The 18,092-nt window shown below is 45.0% G+C and overlaps 1 non-coding gene and 1 pseudogene across 1 annotated transcript; both read right to left on the reverse strand.

Moving 5' to 3' along the window:
- Positions 1–409: 409 nt before the first annotated feature.
- Positions 410–1,056, reverse strand: LOC101609098 (annotated as a pseudogene).
- Positions 1,057–9,788: 8,732 nt separating this feature from the next.
- LOC123453817 lies at positions 9,789–9,895 on the reverse strand. Its single transcript, XR_006632995.1, has one exon. It is a non-coding gene; the product is annotated as a U6 spliceosomal RNA (small nuclear RNA).
- Between the last annotated feature and the right edge of the window lie 8,197 nt (positions 9,896–18,092).

Genomic DNA, 18,092 nt, shown 5'->3' on the forward strand with positions numbered 1-18,092 from the left:
ATACACACCACACTTGGTTTTTTAAAATAACAATTGCAACAAACAGCAGGAAGAATTTAAGAATGCTGCACTTGTGATCCATACAAAGCACCAACATTTTGGGTTGTACATAATTAAAGAAATATCTCACTTTTTGAAATATTGTGATGGCCAATACATAGAGGCATGCCTTTATGTGGGCACAGTAAAGCAGTTTAGAAAAGGGGAGGGAATAACATTGGAACTATTCAATTTCTTTAAAACCACTGAGCAAGAAAAGTAACATTGAACTTCCATACTGATTTTATACAACTTTTACACAGTACCTTGACTTAAATCCAAGAGCAAAGTTAAGACTCTCCTCTATTTTTGGTAAACAACTGTAGGGTGAATTTAGATGACTCCCCCCTGGATTTTACCTGGAAGTGGCCTTTTTAATACTTTATTTAAAAGAGGGCAGGTTTGGCACTTTTATACTGATGTCACCAATGTTAATATTTCTTGGGATCTCAGGAAGATTCATATTCTTTACAGCTGATACAGCATGGGCTGGAGCTCCTGCTAAGCCAGCCTCAGGTTTCTCAGCTTATTCTGTGCATCAATCTGTGTAACGATCTCATTCATGTTAGTCTCCAAGACCATTTCCCCCATCACCATTTCTGAAAGGATATTGTGAACCTTGTCTATATGGAATATTAAATCCAGTTCACAGACTTTTTCAAAACATTTGTCTAATGTTTCCACCAACACTTGAATTAGATCTAAAATGTCAAGTTCGCTTTCTGAGGAATCCACACAGAAGACAAAATATAGTGTTGCATAATGTCTATAAATCAGTTTGTTGTCAGATCCTCCAATTAATAAGATGTAGCTCCATAGGTCACAGTAAGATGCCCAGCTTAAGACTGATTATCGAAGTCCTCCTTCTAGGAAATTACAAATATTCTCATCTCTCTTAGACGCCAAATGGAAAGTCTCCCTGATGATTTGCTGCTGCCTATCTGCACTGTAAGGCAGGTAGAACTTGGACAGCCATGGCTTCCCATGGTTGTTGAAGATGAAAATCGCCTTGATCATGGCTGGGCCAGCCGACAGGGTGGGCATGCTCAGAGGGGGGGTCTGGGGGGGGTGCCGGGGCGGAGGCGGGGCGCGAACCTCGCTGAGAGGGACGTCGCCTGCGATCCTTCCCCACCTTCCCCCTCCCTCCCGTGGCCAAGACTTAATTCTTTAGGTAAAAGTAAGCAAACACATCCATTGTATTGTGTAAATTGACTTTCATCTTTAATAGATGGTAAAAAATTCTATGTACTATGCCAATAAGCTTTTTTTTTTTTTTTTTTTGTAGGGTCTTACTCTAGCCCAGGCTGACTTAGAATTCACTATGTACTCTCAGGGTGGCCTTGAACTCACAGCAATCATCTTCTCTCTGCCTCCCTAGTGCTGGGATTAAATGCCTGCACCACCATACCTGGAAACCAATGAGCTCTTTTAAAATAAAGTCCTGGGCTAGAGAAATGGCTTAGCAGTTAAAGTGCTTGCCTGTGAAGTCTAAGGACCCAGATTCAATTTCTCAGAACCTATGTAAGCCAGATGCATATGGTGGTGCATGTGTCTGGAGTTCATTTGCAGTAGCTAAAGGTCCTGGCATACCCCTTCTCTCTCTCTCTCTCTCTCATAAATAAATAAAAAAATATTTTTAAAATCCTTTATGACTATCAGTATATGTTTGATTTATATGCCAGTTTTGAGGCAAGTTTTCACTGTAGTCCAGCCTAATCTGGAACTCACTCTGTAACGTAGGCTGACCTTGAACTCATGGCCATCCTCCTACCTCAGCCTCATGAGTACTGGGATTAAAGATGTGTACCACCATGCATGGCCTATAGATCTATTATATATACCTATATATCTGGGGTCACATCAAAGTTTTAGTCAGGCTGGATAGATGGCCCAGAGGTTAAGGCATTTGCTTGCAAAGCCTAACTATCCAGGTTCAATTCCCCAGTACCCATGTAAAGCCAGATGCACAAAATGGTGCAAGTATCTGGAGTTCATTTGCAGTAGCTGGAGGCCCTGGTGTGCCCATTCTCTCTCTCTTCTGTCTCTGCATGCAAATAAATAAAATATTTAAAGAAGAGCTAGAGGGATGGCTTAGTGGTTAAGGCATTTGCCTGTAAAGCCAAAGGATCCAGGTTTGATTTCCCAAGACACATGTTAGCCAGATGCAAAAGGGGGTACATGTGTCTGGAGTTCATTGCAGTGGCTGGAGGCCCTGGCATGCCCATTCTCTCCCCAGCCCCCCGCTCTTTTTCGGTCAAATGAATAAATAAATAAATAAATAAATATATTTAAAGAACTTCAGACAAAAAAGAATTATGAGTCCAAAAAGTTTAAGAGGCTTTTTACCTAGTCTATAGGAATTAGATACGGACCAGATGCTTCTCCACACAAGGATGTTCAAATCCCAATGACATGTGTTAACAGTGCTGTCATCCCGAGCAGATGCATTCCTTTCTATAGCCTCCTATCCAAATGGAGGCAGCTGGAGCTGGAGAAATGGCTCAGGGCTTAAAAGTGCTTGCTTGCAAAGCCTAACAGCCTTGGTTTGATTCCCCAGCACCCACTTAAAGCCAGATGCACAATGGCACATGCATCTGGAGTTCTTCTGCAGTGGCAGGAGGCCCTGGCATGCCCACTCCACATCCTCTTGCAAATAAATAAATATAATTTTTTTAAAGATTACAAATGGAGGTATGTCTGCTTTATGTATCTGGCTCCAGCATCCCTGCAAAACCCGAGTGAGCACTCTACGGGCTCTGTCTCATCCTGTGACTTGGGAGGGGAGTAAAGGAGGGGTGCTACGTGTGCAGTTAAAGGAGATCTGCCACCCTAAATGAGATGCACAGAACAGACCATGATGTCAGCCTGCATCCGGCCAGGAGAGGGTGCTGGCCGTGATCTGGGGGAGAGCTCACAAAGCGGAGGCCAGGGTGGGAGGCCCAACTGAGGCTCAGCGGAAGGGAGGTGGGGGAGGCCAAGAGGGGCACGAAGGGAGAGGGTGAGGGCCAGCTGAGGTGGGGTGGAGGAGTGAGGGGGGTGATGTTGAGATGAGAGGGAGGAGGGGCTGCTGGGGTGGAATGGGAAAGAGATGGAGGATTGTGGTCGGACCACGTTGAGATGGAAGGGAGGTGGAGGGCGAAGGAGGTGGAATGGGGGAGCGGGGAGAAGTTTGGTGGGTTGAGATGGGAGGGAATGAGGGACCTGCTGAGGCAAGGCAGAGGAGGTGCAGGGAGAATGAAGGTGGAACCACTGAGGTGCTTTGAAAAGGAGTGTGGAAGGGAGCCTGGTGTGGTGGTTCACGCCTCTAATCCCACCACTTGTGAGGCAGAGGTAGGAGGGTGGCTGTGGTGGTTTGATTCAGGTGTCCCCCATAAACTTAGGTGTTCTGAATGCTAGCTCCCCAGCTGATGGAGATTTGGGAATTAATGCCTCCTGGAGGGAGTGTATTGTTGGGGGCGGGCTTATGGGTATTAAAGCCAGTTTCCCCATGCCAGTGTTTGGCACACCGTCCTGTTGCTGTTGTCCACCTTCTGTTGGCCAGGGGGTGATGTCCACCCTCTGCTCATGCCATCGTTTTCCCCTGCTATCGTGGAGCTTCCCCTCGAGCCTATAAGCCAAAATAAATCTATCTTTCCCAGAAGCTACTCTTGTTGGGTGATTTCTACCAGCAATGTGAACCGGACTGCAACAGTGGCCAAGAATCCTAGGCCAGCCTGGAACTGCAGAGTGAGTTCCAGGTGAGCCTGGGCTAGAGTGAGACCCTACCTTGAAAAGAACAAACAAAAAAAGAGGATGGAAGGGAGCTGGGTGGGTGGGGAGGTGCAGGGGGTGTGGGTGTTCAGCTGAGGGAGGTCGGAGGTCGATGCACAGAGCACAGGTGGGTGGACACAGGGGCACATGAGATCTTGGAACCCTATCTTCTGCCTCCCCTGGGTCTCTGGGTGGATGTCCTTGGCTCGGTCCTGTCTTCCATTGCAGCCCTCTGTTGTGACTACGAGCAGTTATGATTAACGGGGCCCTGAAAGTAAATGGACACTGACACAAAGGGAGAGATGTCTTCAGCTTTGTAAGGAATATTGAGCAAAACACACAGCTCTCACCTCACCTCAAAGGGAGATAGTTTATTCCCGAGCCATGCATGGGTGACCGTGGCCCTAGAACACAGTTCATGTTCTTGTGTGGTAACAATTTCACGAAGCTGTTGCAGTTACAGAACAAGTCATAAACCAAGGCCCATTTCAAATACATTGGTGAGAAACGTCAGGTAGACCAGTTACAGCAAAGCGAGGAAATCTCTGCTATAGGCTTTCGATGATGACGTTCTCAGCCTTGGGTTGGCAAAAGCTGGTGATCTGTTAGTATGTTCCAAAAAGCTTGCACCTCACTGCCTGATAGTCAAGAAGCTGTTCGGTCAGATTCAGAAGTGGGTAATAGATGTCTATTGAGGGACTAAAGGTAGCCCAAGGTAAGTTGACTCTGATCCTGCAGCGCTCATCTCTCTGTGATTACAGAGCTCTGTCCCTTCAGCTTTCTTCGAAGCAGAGGCAGAGCTTTTCAGGAATTTCAGTTTATAGGAGAATCCTTCAAGGAGTCTTCTCCGCGCCCCCCCCCCCCCCGCCATCTCCCTGAGCATCCACCAGAGGCCAGAAGTGTCGAAAGAAGGATCTGGTCTTTCCTTATTTCTCCTTCCCTAAAGGATTTCCCCGCCCTAGAAACCCAGCATGAGGACTGCAAGACTCCAGACACCTGGCATAGAAACTGGACTGACCAGTAAAGCCCTAACCAGTAAAGCCTTATTAACTCAAAGAGATTAAGTGAATTGTAAGTTTACAGTGGGTTTTCTGATTTCTGGAGAACATCTTCCTGTTGTACAGGGGGGCTCTGCCTTCTTTGCTTCTCTTAAGCTGTGCAATAAAATCTTTCCAAACTTCACCTTTGATAGTCTGTGGATTTCATTCATTGACTTCCTAAGGCAACCTGGATACCACAGACTCAGGGGACATTATGTGTGATTATGGCCATTTGGAGCCCAACTCAGAGCAGAGAACCAAGAACGGCCCCGTTGCTCTCAAAGCCACCCCAAATTCCCCAACCAACTGGGTTCTGTCTGACACATCCTTGGATCAGTCTGACACATCTGTCTGCGCGTGGTGGCTCACCTTGTCTGCGGGTCTCTGGGCCCCAGGTCCCCTCTGTGCTAAGACTGCTGTTGCTTTGTGTTGACTCAGTTCTCCTTCTGTCCTTTTCCCCCTTTAATTTGAGCTGCGACTCCAGATGTGAGAACATCTGCATCTTCTGTTCTTCTCGCTGCTAAAACTAGATATCCATTTTTGGGCAGCAGTTGTTGGGGATGGAAACTCCCCAGAGGGGAAGGGGCTTAGGTCTGGACTCTTAGATTTGGCCTTAGGCCTGGCAGGGACTATTCTGGGTCCTGGGAGAAAAGCTTACATCTGGGCCTGGCAGTCCCTGGGGAGGCGTGGGAATGGGGCAGGTCACGTTCTGTGGGATTAGGAATTCTCCCAGGCCCAGCACTCTGCCCTGGCAGCTAGATTTTGATCCTTTTCTCCAGAAGGGACACTTGGCCCCAGCAACTGACCCTTTAAAGTATCCTTGCCCTCTCTGAGGACCGCTTAGCTTACCGACCCCTCCTTCTCCTCTTCCACAGCGTGTCTCCCTTGCTCTAAGAAGCCTGTGCAATCTGAGGAAGTTGGCTTGTTTCTTTTCTTTCTGAGGCAGGGTCTCACTCTAGCTCAGGCTGATCTGGAATTCACTATGTAGTCTCAGGGTGGCCTGGAACTCATGGTGATCCTCCTACAACTGCCTCCCAAGTGCTGGGATTAAAGATTTATGCCACCATGCCTGGCTCTTGTTTTTGTTTTTTTTTTTTTTGAGGCAGGGTCTCACTCTAGCTCAGGCTGACATGGAATTTAGTATGTAGTCTCAGAGTGGCCTGGAACTCACAGCAATCTTCCTAGCTCTGCCTCCCGAGTAGCTCATTTCTTTCCTGTCAGTCTCAGACACAGTCTGCTGTAAGAAGCTCCATCTCTCCCCTTACCTGGCTCAGAGACACATTTGGGGATGGGTACAAAGAGAAATAAAGGCAGCAAGCCCAGGTTCTGGCTTGTGTCTACTTCTATTCCCCAGCACCCCCAGAAGTCCCACCTTTCTTCCCTTCTAAGGCCAGGTGAAATACTCTGGACATCTCTCTTCTGAGTTTGAATTGGATTGTTCACCTACAAGAGATCTCTCTCTCTCTCTTTCTCTCTCTCTCTCTCACACACACATGTATGTGTGTGTGTGTGTGTGTGTGTGTGTGTGTGTATGTTTAAAGTCAATAGAGTGATTCTGGCTTCAGGACCCCCTCCTCACAAGAGGACTCCGTTATCTTTGGTGTTTACTTTTGCTTCAAATAAACTTTGTGTTTCTTGACTTTAAAAAAAGAAGTCAATGGCAATGGTTTGAAATAGTTCAAAGAATACACATTGAAAGGAAAGTTGCACTCTCCTTCCTGATCTTTAAGTTTGCCTCTTCAAAAGAACAGGTCTGGAGATCTGGTATACTTTTTTTTTTTTTGGTTTATCGAGGTAGGATCTCACTCTGGCCCAGGCTGACCTGGAATTAACTATGTAGTCTCAGGGTGGCCTCAAATTTACAGTAATCCTCCTATAGCTGCCTCCCAAGTTCTGGGATTAAAGGCATGTGCCACCACGCCAGGCTCAAAAAAACCAGTTTTTATCTTTTATTTGCAAACAGAGAGAAGAAAGGGAGAGAGAGAATGGGCACGCCAGGGCCTCTAGCCACTACAACAAATGAACTCCAGATGCATGCACCACTTTGTGCACCTGGCTTTATGTAGGTACCAGGAAATTAAATCCTGGTCATTAGGCTTTGCAGGTAAGTGCCTTAACTGCTGAGCCATCTCTCCAGCCCATGGTATTTTTTTTTTTTTACGTGTACTTATTTAAAAATACTTTTTGTTTTTTGAGGTAGGGTCTCACTTTAGCTCAGGCTGACCTGGAATTCTCTATGTAGTCTCAAGGTGGCCTTGAATTCATGGTGATCATCCTACCTCTGCCTCCCAAGTACCCAGCTAAAAATAGCTTTTTTAAAGAATGTGATTTTATTTATTGGGGGGGGGGCAGAGAAAGAGAGAATGGACATGCCAGGGCCTTTAGCCACTGTGAACAAACTCTAGACACATGTGCCCCCTTGTGTGCACGTGTGACATTGCGTGCTTACATCATTGTACATCTGGCTACATGGGACCTGGAGATTGGAACGTGAGTTCTTGTTGTTTTTTTTGTTGTTGTTGTTGGTTTTTCAAGGTAGGGTCTCACTCTAGCCCAGGCTGACCTGGAATTCACTATGGAGTCTCAGGATGGCCTGGAACTCACAGTGATCCTCCTACCTCTGCCTCCCCAGTGCTGGGATTAAAGGCATGCGCCACCACGCCCCGCTGGAACGTGAGTTCTTAAGCTTCACAGGCAAGTGCCTTAACCACTAAGCCATCTCTCCAGCCCTAAAAAAAAAAAAACTTAAAAAAAATTTGGGGGTCTGAAGGGATGGCTCAGTGGTTATGGTGTATGCCTACAAAGCCAAAGGACCCAGGTTCAACTACCCAGGACCCACGTTAGCCAGATGCACAAAGGGGCGCATGTGTTTGAAGTTCGTTTGCAGTGGCCAGAGGCCCTGGCACGCCCATTCATTCTCTCTCTCTCTCCTCTCCCTCTTTCTCTGTCAAGAAAATAAATAAATAAAAATAAAATATTTAAAATATATATGTTTTTTGCCAGCCATGGTGGCTCACACCTTTAATCTCCAGCTCCTATACTTATTTTTATTAAAGATCTCTGTGATTCAAGGTCATAATTGGCTACATAATTTGAGGACACATGACATCTTGTCTCCAAAAGCAAAAAATAAAGCTGGGCATGGTGGCGCTTGCCTTTAATCCCAGCACTTGGGAGGCAGAGGTAGGAGGATTGTCATGAGTTTGAGGCCACCCTGAGACTACATAGTGAATTCCAGGTCAGCCTGGGCTAGAATGAGACCCTACCTTGAACCCACACCCCCCCCAAAAAATAAATAAAATAAAGCTGGGCGTTGTGGCACAGGCCTTTAATTCCAGCACTTAGGAGGCAGAGGTGGGAGGGTTTCCATGAGTTCAAGGCCACCCTAAGACTCCATAGTGGATTCTTGGTCAGCCTGAACCACAGTGAGACCCTACATCAAAAAACAAATAAACAAACAACAAAAACCAAAAACCAGAAACAACTCTCCCAAAACCATATTAAATTCAAACAAAAGAAATTTAACAAAAGCTGCAAAATATGAAGTGAAATAAAGCATCATGGGAAATATGTGGCCTAAAGCCTGCTTTGGGAATTGGTTCCATAAGGATGGGAGAGGGGTTTTTCTTTGCATGGAAAGGACAATGAGGCTTTTTGAAGAAGTTTCTTGAAACATGAATGTAATGAAATCTTGCTTTTAAGCTTCATTTATTTCCCTTTAAAACACAGGCATGGTTTAGCAGTTAAGGCCCTTGCCTGTAAAGCTAAAGAACCCAGGTTTGATTCCCCAGGACCCATGTAAGCCAGATGCACAAGGTGGCACATGCATCTGGAGTTCATTTTCAGTGGCTGGAGGCCCTGGTGCACCCATTCTCTCTCTCTCTCCAGCCACTAAAAATTATATATATATATTGCCGGACATGGTGGCACATGCCTTTAATCCCAGCACTCGGGAGGCCAAGGTAGGAGGTTAGCTATGAGTTTGAGGCTATACAGCAAATTCCAGATTGGCCTGGACTAGAGTGAGACTCTACCTTGAAAAATCACAAAAAAAAATGTGTACATGTATAATTTTATTTTTTTGGTTTTTCGAGGTAGGGTCTCACTCTAGCCAGGCTGACCTGGGATTTACTATGTAGTGTCAAGCTGGCCTCAAACTCACAGTGATCCTCCTACCTCAGCCTCCTGAATGCTGAGACTAAAGGCGTGCACCACCAAGTCCAGCCCAAGTACATGGTTCTAATATGCCCTCTCAGGTATGTCTTATTTTTTCCTGTTCTCAAAGGAGAGTTCCACTTAAGGATCTTAGTAGATGTCTTATATAAGATTTTGGAGGCTTGATAGGGTTTTAAGGCCCCCCCCCCCATTTCTTTTTGTCTTGGGTGGAATTACATCCTGATAAAATGAAGTTATGGGCACAAGGTTTGAAGGAGGTTGGGATATGTCATGTTTCTTTTTTTTTTTTCTTCTGGTTTTATGTGGTAGGATCTCACACTAGTCCAGGCTGACCTGGAATTCACTATGTAGTCTCAGGGTGGCCTTGAACTCACAGCAGTCCTCCTATCTCTGCCTCCTGAGTGCTGGGATTAAAGGCATGTGCCACCATGCCTGTCAAGATATGTCATTTTTATGTTAAATGTATTTATTTATTTATTTAAGAGAGAAAGTACATGGTAGTGCCAGGGTCTCTTGCCACTGCAAACAAGCCCCAGATGTATGTGCTACTTTGCACATTTGGCTTTACATGGGTACTGGGGAATAGAACCCAGGCTGTCAGGCTTTGCAAGCAAGTGCCTTTAACCACTGGGCCATCTCTCCAGCCTGACATGCCTTTTACTGTAAATGGTATTTCTTGTGAGATCCCTAGAAAAGTACAGCTTTATAGCTGGAAAAAGAGAAAGACCATATGCATTATGCCTTAAAACATGACTCATTGCTATTTTAACATTCTTTTTAAAAAAAAATATGGAACACTTCATGAATTTGTGTGTCATCCTTGCGTAGGGGCCATGCTAATCTTCTCTGTATCATTCCAATTTCAGTATATGTGCTGCCTAAGCGAGCACTGCTATTTTCACATTCTTACTTGAAAATATCTCTATGTAAAATAAATATTGTCTCTTATGTTGGCAGCCATCACAGCAAGTGTTCATTGTTCTGGAATTCTTGACATTCAGCTGGTGAGAGGCTCCCTTTTCTAACCATGTCCCCATAATTCTCCCTGTCTTTCTATTTTGCATCAGCTTCCATTTGCTTATTGCGAATAATGCTGCTTTAACATAGTGTACAAGCACTTGTGTGGTCACATGTTTCCATTTCTCTTGAAAACATACTTAGGGCTAGAATTTCCCAGTCGTATGTTAGCTCTATATTTAATCTTCCAAGGAAGAGCTGGACTACTTTCCAAAGTGGACACCCCATTATACAATCTACCAGCTATGTGGGAGGATTCCAGCCCCCCAGTCTTGCCAATACTTGTATCTCTTAGTACGGTCATTACCATCCTCGTGGACATGGAATGGAATCCAGTTTTCTTCCCTTTCTTTACTTTGTTTTTTAAATTAGCATTTAAATTTAAATTTATTAGAGAGAATGAGACAGGAAAACAGAGAGAAGAGTGGGCATGCCAGGGCCTCCGAACTCCAGACATGTGCGTCACCTTGTACATCTAGCTTACATGGATACTGGGGAGTTGAACCTGGGTCCTTTGGCTTTGCAGGCAAGCAGTGCCTTAACCACTAAGCCATCTCCTGCCCTCCCCCTTTTTTTCTTTTCCCTCAATATCTATATACATATATATTTTTTAGAGATAGATAGTCTCTCTCTAGCCCAGGACGACCTGGGATTCACTACGTAATCTCAAGGTGGCCTCAAACTCATGGTGATCCTCCTACCTCTACCTCCTGAGTGCTGAGATCAAAGGTATGCACCACTATACATGTATTTATTTTAATTTTAATTGTCATTTGGGACAGGATCTCAGGCTTCTGAGTGCTGGGATGACAAGAGTGAGCCACTATGCCACGCTTCATTGATTTGCATTTCCCCAAGGACTTTTTGTAAGCTGACTTTGATTTTTTTTTTCTCTTTTTTTTTTTTTTTTGAGACAGAATCCCTCATTACAGTCCAGGCTGATTTAAAACACACTATGTAGCCTGTTGCAGGCAGGTTCACATTGCTGGTAGAAATCACCCAACCAAGAGCAGCTTGTGGGAAAAAGAGGTTTATTTTGGCTTTCAGGCTCAAGGGGGCAGCTCTACAATGCCAGGGGAAAACAATGGCATGAGCAGAGGGTGGATATCACCCCCTGGCCCACATAAGGAAGACAACAGGAACAGGAGAATGTGCTAAACACAGGCAAGGGGAATCTGGCTAAAACACTCATAAGCCCGCCCCCAACAATACACTCCCTCCTGGAGGCTTTAATTCTCAAATCTCCATCAGCTGGGAACCTAGCATTCAAAACAACTAAGTTTATGGGGGACACCTAAATCAAACAATCACATTCTGACCCCCATAAACTGATATCCATACATGATGTAAAATACAATGCATTCAGTCCAACTTTAAAAGACCCAATAGTTTTGCTGGGCGTGGTGGCACACGCCTTTAATCCCAGCACTCGGGAGGCAGAGGTAGGAGGATGACTGTGAGTTCAAGGCCACCCTGAGACTCCATAGTGAATTCCAGGTCAGCCTGGGCTAGAGTGAGACCCTACCTTGAAAAACAAAAACAAAAACAATAAAAGACCCAATAGGTTTTATCAATCCCAGTGATGTTCAAACATCCTCATAATCCAAGGTCTTTTAACAGAGCCACAATACCAAAAAAATCCTCCCAAAACCCATAATGGCAGAGAATAAACATTCACAATGCAAAAGATGTCACTGGGCATAGCAAAAAAATATTTAGCCAATACAAGATTTAAAACAATCAGGGCAAACATCAAATTCTGTAGCTCAAGTCCAACAACTCTATTCAGTGACAAATCTCCAAGTCTGATAATTCTAACCAGCAATAAGTCTCAGATATTCCAATTCCACCCCTCCAGCTAGGCTACTCACAGTCCTGGAAAACTTCATCAGGGCTAGCAGCTCCTTAGCACCCATCTCGTGGTCCCGGCATCTCCACTGAGTCTCTACTGCAAGCCACGGTTCATCCTAATGGCCCCATGAGGTATCCATTCAGGCAACCAACAAACCTGCTTCACACTGCCCATGGCCGTTTCCAAAACACAAGACCGTGTTGCAAACTCAATGACCCTCTCTTTTCTGCATTTCTTATACTCCACAATACCAGGTAGGGTGCCAGTTTGTTAATTCAGGGGGGAATAAAGCAGACTTTGAAGGACACTCCTTGAGCACTCAGACTCTCTTCAAAAGAGTCTACATTCTTCCTGTTGCCCCAATGCAGGTCAGCTGGCCAATCTCAAAGGTATAATCTCCCAATTGTAGCTGAACAGGCAGCAATTTACCCAAAGTTTTTTTTTTTTTTTTTTTTTTTTTTTTTGTTTATGTGCCGTATCTCTCTGCTCACACCAGTTCATTTCTACACAAAGCAACTTGCACAACTTCTCAGGACACGGGCATAACAGCAAGCCTCTTTCTCACCCTCATAAGCTAAACATCACATAGTTCTTACTGCATTCAGGCCTTTCAACTGTGACCAGAATAGTCCATCAAGCTGTACTTACAGCACTTCAAGGCATCTCTTAGACCAAGGTTTCAATCCTTCCACATTCCTCTTGAAAATCAGCTCCAAAAGGCAAAAGCCACACAGTCAGGTGTCTAACAGCAATCCTACTCCTCGGTACCACTTTACTGTTGCAGTCAGGTTCACATTGCTGGTAGAAATCACCCAACCAAGAGTAGATGTAGGAAAAAGAGGTTTATTTTTGTTTACAGGCTTGAGGGGAAAACGATGGCATGACCAGAGGGTGGGCATCACCCCCTGGCCCACATAAGGTGGGCAACAGGAAGAGGAGAGTGTGCCAAACACTGGCAAGGGGAAGCTGGCTCTAACACCCATAAGCCTGCCCCCAACAGTACACTCCATAAGTGGGCCACCACACCTGGCTGGAAAGTTTTAAAACATATTCTGTATCTAGTCATATGTATGTAGGGCTTTTGTTTGTTTATGGTGTAAAAAGAACAATAAATTAATTAAAATTAAAAGGGTGATAAATAAATAGAAAGCTGGACTATAGCTCAGTTGAATATTTGCTGAGCCCTGCACAAACCTGGCATAGTGGTGCATGCTGTAATTCATTTGGGAGGGAGAAGCAAGAAGATTTGAACTTGAAGGCCATCTTCAGCTGCATATCAAATTAAAACAGCTAGCCTGGGATTCACAAGAACCCATCTATAAATAATAAACACATAAACAAGGAGACAATGGATAAGTAGGCGTTAGCTAGAGCTAAGTGCTGTGTTTGTGTGTGGGGGTGTCCTCTGTAGAGTACCCTGGCAGGTGGGACAGCCTGTACAATGGAAGAGACCAGGCATACTTGGGACAGTAAAGTATTCAGGTGGTCTAGAGCCATGCTGGCCAGTATGGCTGAATAGTCTGTTTGCTGAATGTGATGGTCAGTCTCTGGTTGTCAATTTGACAAGATTTAGAATCACTATGGAAACAAAGCTCTGGATGTGTCCGTGAGAGATTTTCTTTTTAAAAATGATTATTATTTATTTATTAGAGAGAGAGAGAGGATGAGCACGCCAGGACCTCTAGCCACTGCAAACAAACTCCAGACGCATGTGCCACCATGTGCATCTGGCTTACATGGGACCTGGAGAATCAAACCTGGGTCCTTAGGCTTTGCAGGCAAGCACCTTAACCACTAAGCCATCTCTCCAGTCCCCGTGAGAGGTTTTCTATCTTAGGCTAATTGAGAGAGGGAGACCCATTCTAACTGTGGGCAGCACAATTCCATGGGCTGGGGCCCCAGACCGAATAGAAAGGAGAGTTAGCTGAGCAGGAGCATTCCAGCTTTCTGCTTCCTGAGTGCGGATGCAGTGTGACCAGCCATCTCCATGTGATGCCTTCCCTGCCTTGATGGAATGTACCTCCTGGAACTGTAAGCAGCTTCCTGTCAGATCACAGCAATGAGTAAAATAACTAATATGCTGAATTTATTTACTGAATTTTGTATTATAACTGATTCACATCTGAAGAGCTGGCTGGCTGGTGGCTCATGCCTGCGATCCCAACACTAGGGAGGCAGAAGCAAGAAAACTGCTGCATGTGTCCATGCTGAGTTCCAGGCCAGCCAGGGCTTCTAGTGAGACCTTGTCTATCAACAACAACGAACAAAAAGCCTTTAAGTCTGTTTAGGATTGGGAGTGAGTATATCTTAGTGGCAGAACATTTGTTTAGTATGCAACAGGTCCTAAGCAATAACAGTTTTAAAAAATCTGAATAATGGGGCTGGAGAGATGGCTTAGCGGTTAAGCGCTTGCCTGAGAAGCCTAAGGACCCCAGTTCGAGGCTCGGTTCCCCAAGTCCCACATTAGCCAGATGCACAAGGGGGCGCACGCGTCTGGAGTTCGTTTGCAGAGGCTGGAAGCCCTGGCGCTCCCATTCTCTCTCTCTCCCTCTATCTGTCTTTCTCTCTGTGTCTGTCGCTCTCAAATAATAAAAATTTAAAAAAAAATCTGAATAATGGTTAGTGACTACCATATTGGACGGCACAGGTCTTGAGTGCAATATCACGAAGGACAGGGTTACACTAAGAGAGGAAGGTGAGGCTGGAGAGACGGCTTAGCAGTTAAGGTGCTTGCCTGTAAAGCCTAAGGACCCAGGTTCGATTTCCCCAAACCCACGTGTCAGGTTTGCATTGCTGGCAGAAAACACCTGACCAAGAGTAGCTTGTGGGGCAAAAAAAAAAAAAAAAAAAAGGATTTATTTTGGCTTACAGACTTGAGGGGAAGCTCCATGATAGCAGGGGGAAATAATGGCATCAGCAGAGGGTGGACATCACCTCCTGGCCAACATCAGATGAACAACAGCAACAGAAGAGGAAGCTGGCTGTAAACTCCCGACAATACACTACCTCCAGGAGGCTTTAATTCCCAAATCGCCATCAGCTGGGATCTAGCAGTCATAACTATAAGTTTATGGAGGACACCTCAATCCAACCACACATTCTGCTCCTAGCCCCCTGTTGAAGTCAGGTTCACACTGCTGGTAGAAATCACCCAAGAGCAGCTTTTTTTGTGTGTGTGTGGGGAGAAGGTTTATTTTGGTTTAAAGACTCGAATGGAAGCTCCATGATGGCAGGGGAAAACGATGACATGAGCAGAGGGTGGACATCACTTTCTGGCTAACATCAGGTGGACAACAGGAACAGGAGAGTGTGCCATATACTGGCATGGGGACACTGGCTATAACACCCATAAGCCCACCCCCAACAATACCCTGCCTCCAGGAGGCTTTAATTTCCAATTGCCATCAGCTGGGCAACCTAGCCTGCAGAACACCTAAATTTATGGGAGATACCTGAATCAAACTACCACACCAGACATGATGTAAAATACAATGCATTCAGTCCAACTTTAAAAGTCCCCACAGTTTCATCAATCCCAATGATGTTCATACATCCCCATAGTCCAAGATCTTTTATTTTTATTTTAAAATTTTTATTTTTATTTATTTGAGAGTGAGAGAGAGAGAGAGAGAGAGAATGGGTGCACCAGGGCCTCCAGCCACTGCAAGTGAACTCCAGATACATGTGCCACCTTGTGCATCTGGTTTATGTGGGTCCTGGGGAATTGAGCCTTGAACAGGGGTCCTTAGGCTACACAGGCAAGCACTTAACTGCTAAGCCAGCTCTTCAGCCCCCAGTTCAAGATCTTTTAACTGAGCCATAATACCACAAAAGCAAAAATAAAAACAAAAACAAAAACCCATAATAGCAGAGAAGAAACATTCACACTGCAAAAGACAGCATTGGGCATAGCAAAGAGATTTTCAACCAATATAAGATTTAGACAGGACAAACATCAAACTCTGTAGCTCCAAGTCCAACAACTCTAGTCAGTGACAAGTCTCCAAGTCCGATAACTCTAACCACTAAGTCTCTGGAGTTCCAATCCTGCCCTCCAGCTAGACTACTCACAGTCCCAGAAAAACTTCTTTTGGTGACAGCAACTGTCCTTGGCAGCCATCCCATAGTCCTGGCATCTTCACTGGGTCTCCACTGCAACCCACGGTTCATACTCATGGCTCCATCGGGTCTCCACACAGGTGACCCAACAAGTCTGCTTCACACTGCCTATGGCCATTTCCAAAAACCAAAACTGTGTTGCAAATTCAATGATCCTCTCTTTCCTGCATCCGTTATACTTCATAATACCAGGTAGGCTGTCAACTTGTTAATTCAGGGGGAAATAAAGCAGACTTTGAAGAGCAGGACACTCCTTCAGCATTCATGCCCCTTCAGTGACCCAATGCAGGTCAGCTGACCTAATCTCAATGGTTGTAATCATTAATGCAACTGAAGCTGAATGGGTAGCCATTTCAGCCTAGTAATTTAATTTTTCCTGTTTCATATCCTTCTGCTCACACCAGTCCATTTCTATGCAATGCAACCCTACACAAATTATCAGGACATGGGCATAATAGCAAACCTCTCACACAAACTGCTTCTAGCAGTTTAGCCTAGTCCAGGCAAAGCTCTTTCTCATCCCCGTAGACCAAACTTCACAGTCCATAGTTCTTACTGCATTCAGAATTTTCAACTCTGACCAGAATGGCCCATCAAGCTGTACTTATGGCACTGAAAGGCATCTCTTAGGCCAAGATTTCAAATCCTCCCACATTCCTTCTGAAAATCAGCTCCAAAGGGCTAAAAGCCACAAAGTCAGGTTTCTTGCACTAATGATCCCACTTTTTGGTACCAACTTTACTGTTGTAGTCAGGTTCGCATTGCTGGAAGAAAACCCCCAGCCAAGAGCAGCTTATAGGGAAAAAAGGGTTTATTTTGGCTTACAGACTTGAGGGTAAGCTCCATGATAGCAGGGGGAAATGATGGCATGAGCAGAGGGTGGCCATCACCTCCTGGCCAACATCAGATGAACAACAGCAACAGAAGAGTGGGCCAAACACTGGCAAGGGGAAGCTGGCTATAATACCCATAAGCCCGAACCCAACAATACACTGCCTCCAGGAGGCACTAATTCCCAAATTGCCATCACCTGGGGACCTTGATTCAGAGCACATAAGTTTGTGGGGCACACCTGAACCAAACCACCACACCACATAAGCCAGATACACAAAGTGGCACATGCATCTGGAGTTTCTTTGCAGTAGCTGGAGGGCCTGGTATGCCCATTCTTTCTCAAGTAAATAAATAAAAATAAAATATTTTTTAAAAAGAAAGAGGAGAAAGGGAAGAGAAAGGAAGGGAGGAGGATCCTTAATAGGTTGATATTGTATATGTGTAATTACAATGATTGTAATGGGGAGGTAATATGATGGAGAACGGAATTTTAAATGGGAAAGTGTGGGGATGGGGAGGGAGGGAATTACCATGGGATATATTTTATAATCATGGAAAATGTTAATAAAAATTAAAAAAAAAAAAAGAAAAAAAGAAAGAGGAGATGGTGGAGTGCCAGGAAAGGCTATCTAGAGTCACAGGGTTGTGTAGAGTTTGCATTTCACTCCAAGTGTCATGGCTTTAAGCAGAAGACTGAGGTGACCTGCCTTTTATTTATTTATTCATTTTGGTTTTTTGAGGTAGGGTCTCACTGTAGCCCCGGCTGACCTGGAATTCACTATGTAGTCTCAGGGTGGCCTCAAACTCACGGTGATCCACCTACCGCTGCCTCCTGAGAGCTGGGATTAAAGGTATGCACCACCATGCCTGGCCCTAGCTTTTATTTTTAATTTAATAAAAATTTAATATTTTATTTGCCGTGGCTTTTATTTTTATTTTAATATTTTATTTATTTGCCAGGCATGGTGGCACACACCTTTAATCCCAGCACTCAGGAGGCAGAGGTAGGAGGATCACCGTGAGTTTGAAGCCACCCTGAGACTACATAGTGAATTCCAGGTCAGCCGGGGCTACAGTGAGACCCTACCTTGAAAATATATATATCTATTTGTTAGAGAGGGAGAGAGAATGATGGGCACACCAGGGCTTCTAGCCACTGCAAACAGGCTCCAGATGCATATGCCATCATGTGCATCTGGCTTACATGGGTTCTGAGGAGTTGAACCTGTATCCTGTCTTCAAAGGCAAGTGCCTTAACTGTTAAG

The sequence above is a fragment of the Jaculus jaculus genome, chromosome 12 (genome assembly GCF_020740685.1).
Source record: "Jaculus jaculus isolate mJacJac1 chromosome 12, mJacJac1.mat.Y.cur, whole genome shotgun sequence".
NCBI classification, from domain to species: domain Eukaryota; kingdom Metazoa; phylum Chordata; class Mammalia; order Rodentia; family Dipodidae; genus Jaculus; species Jaculus jaculus.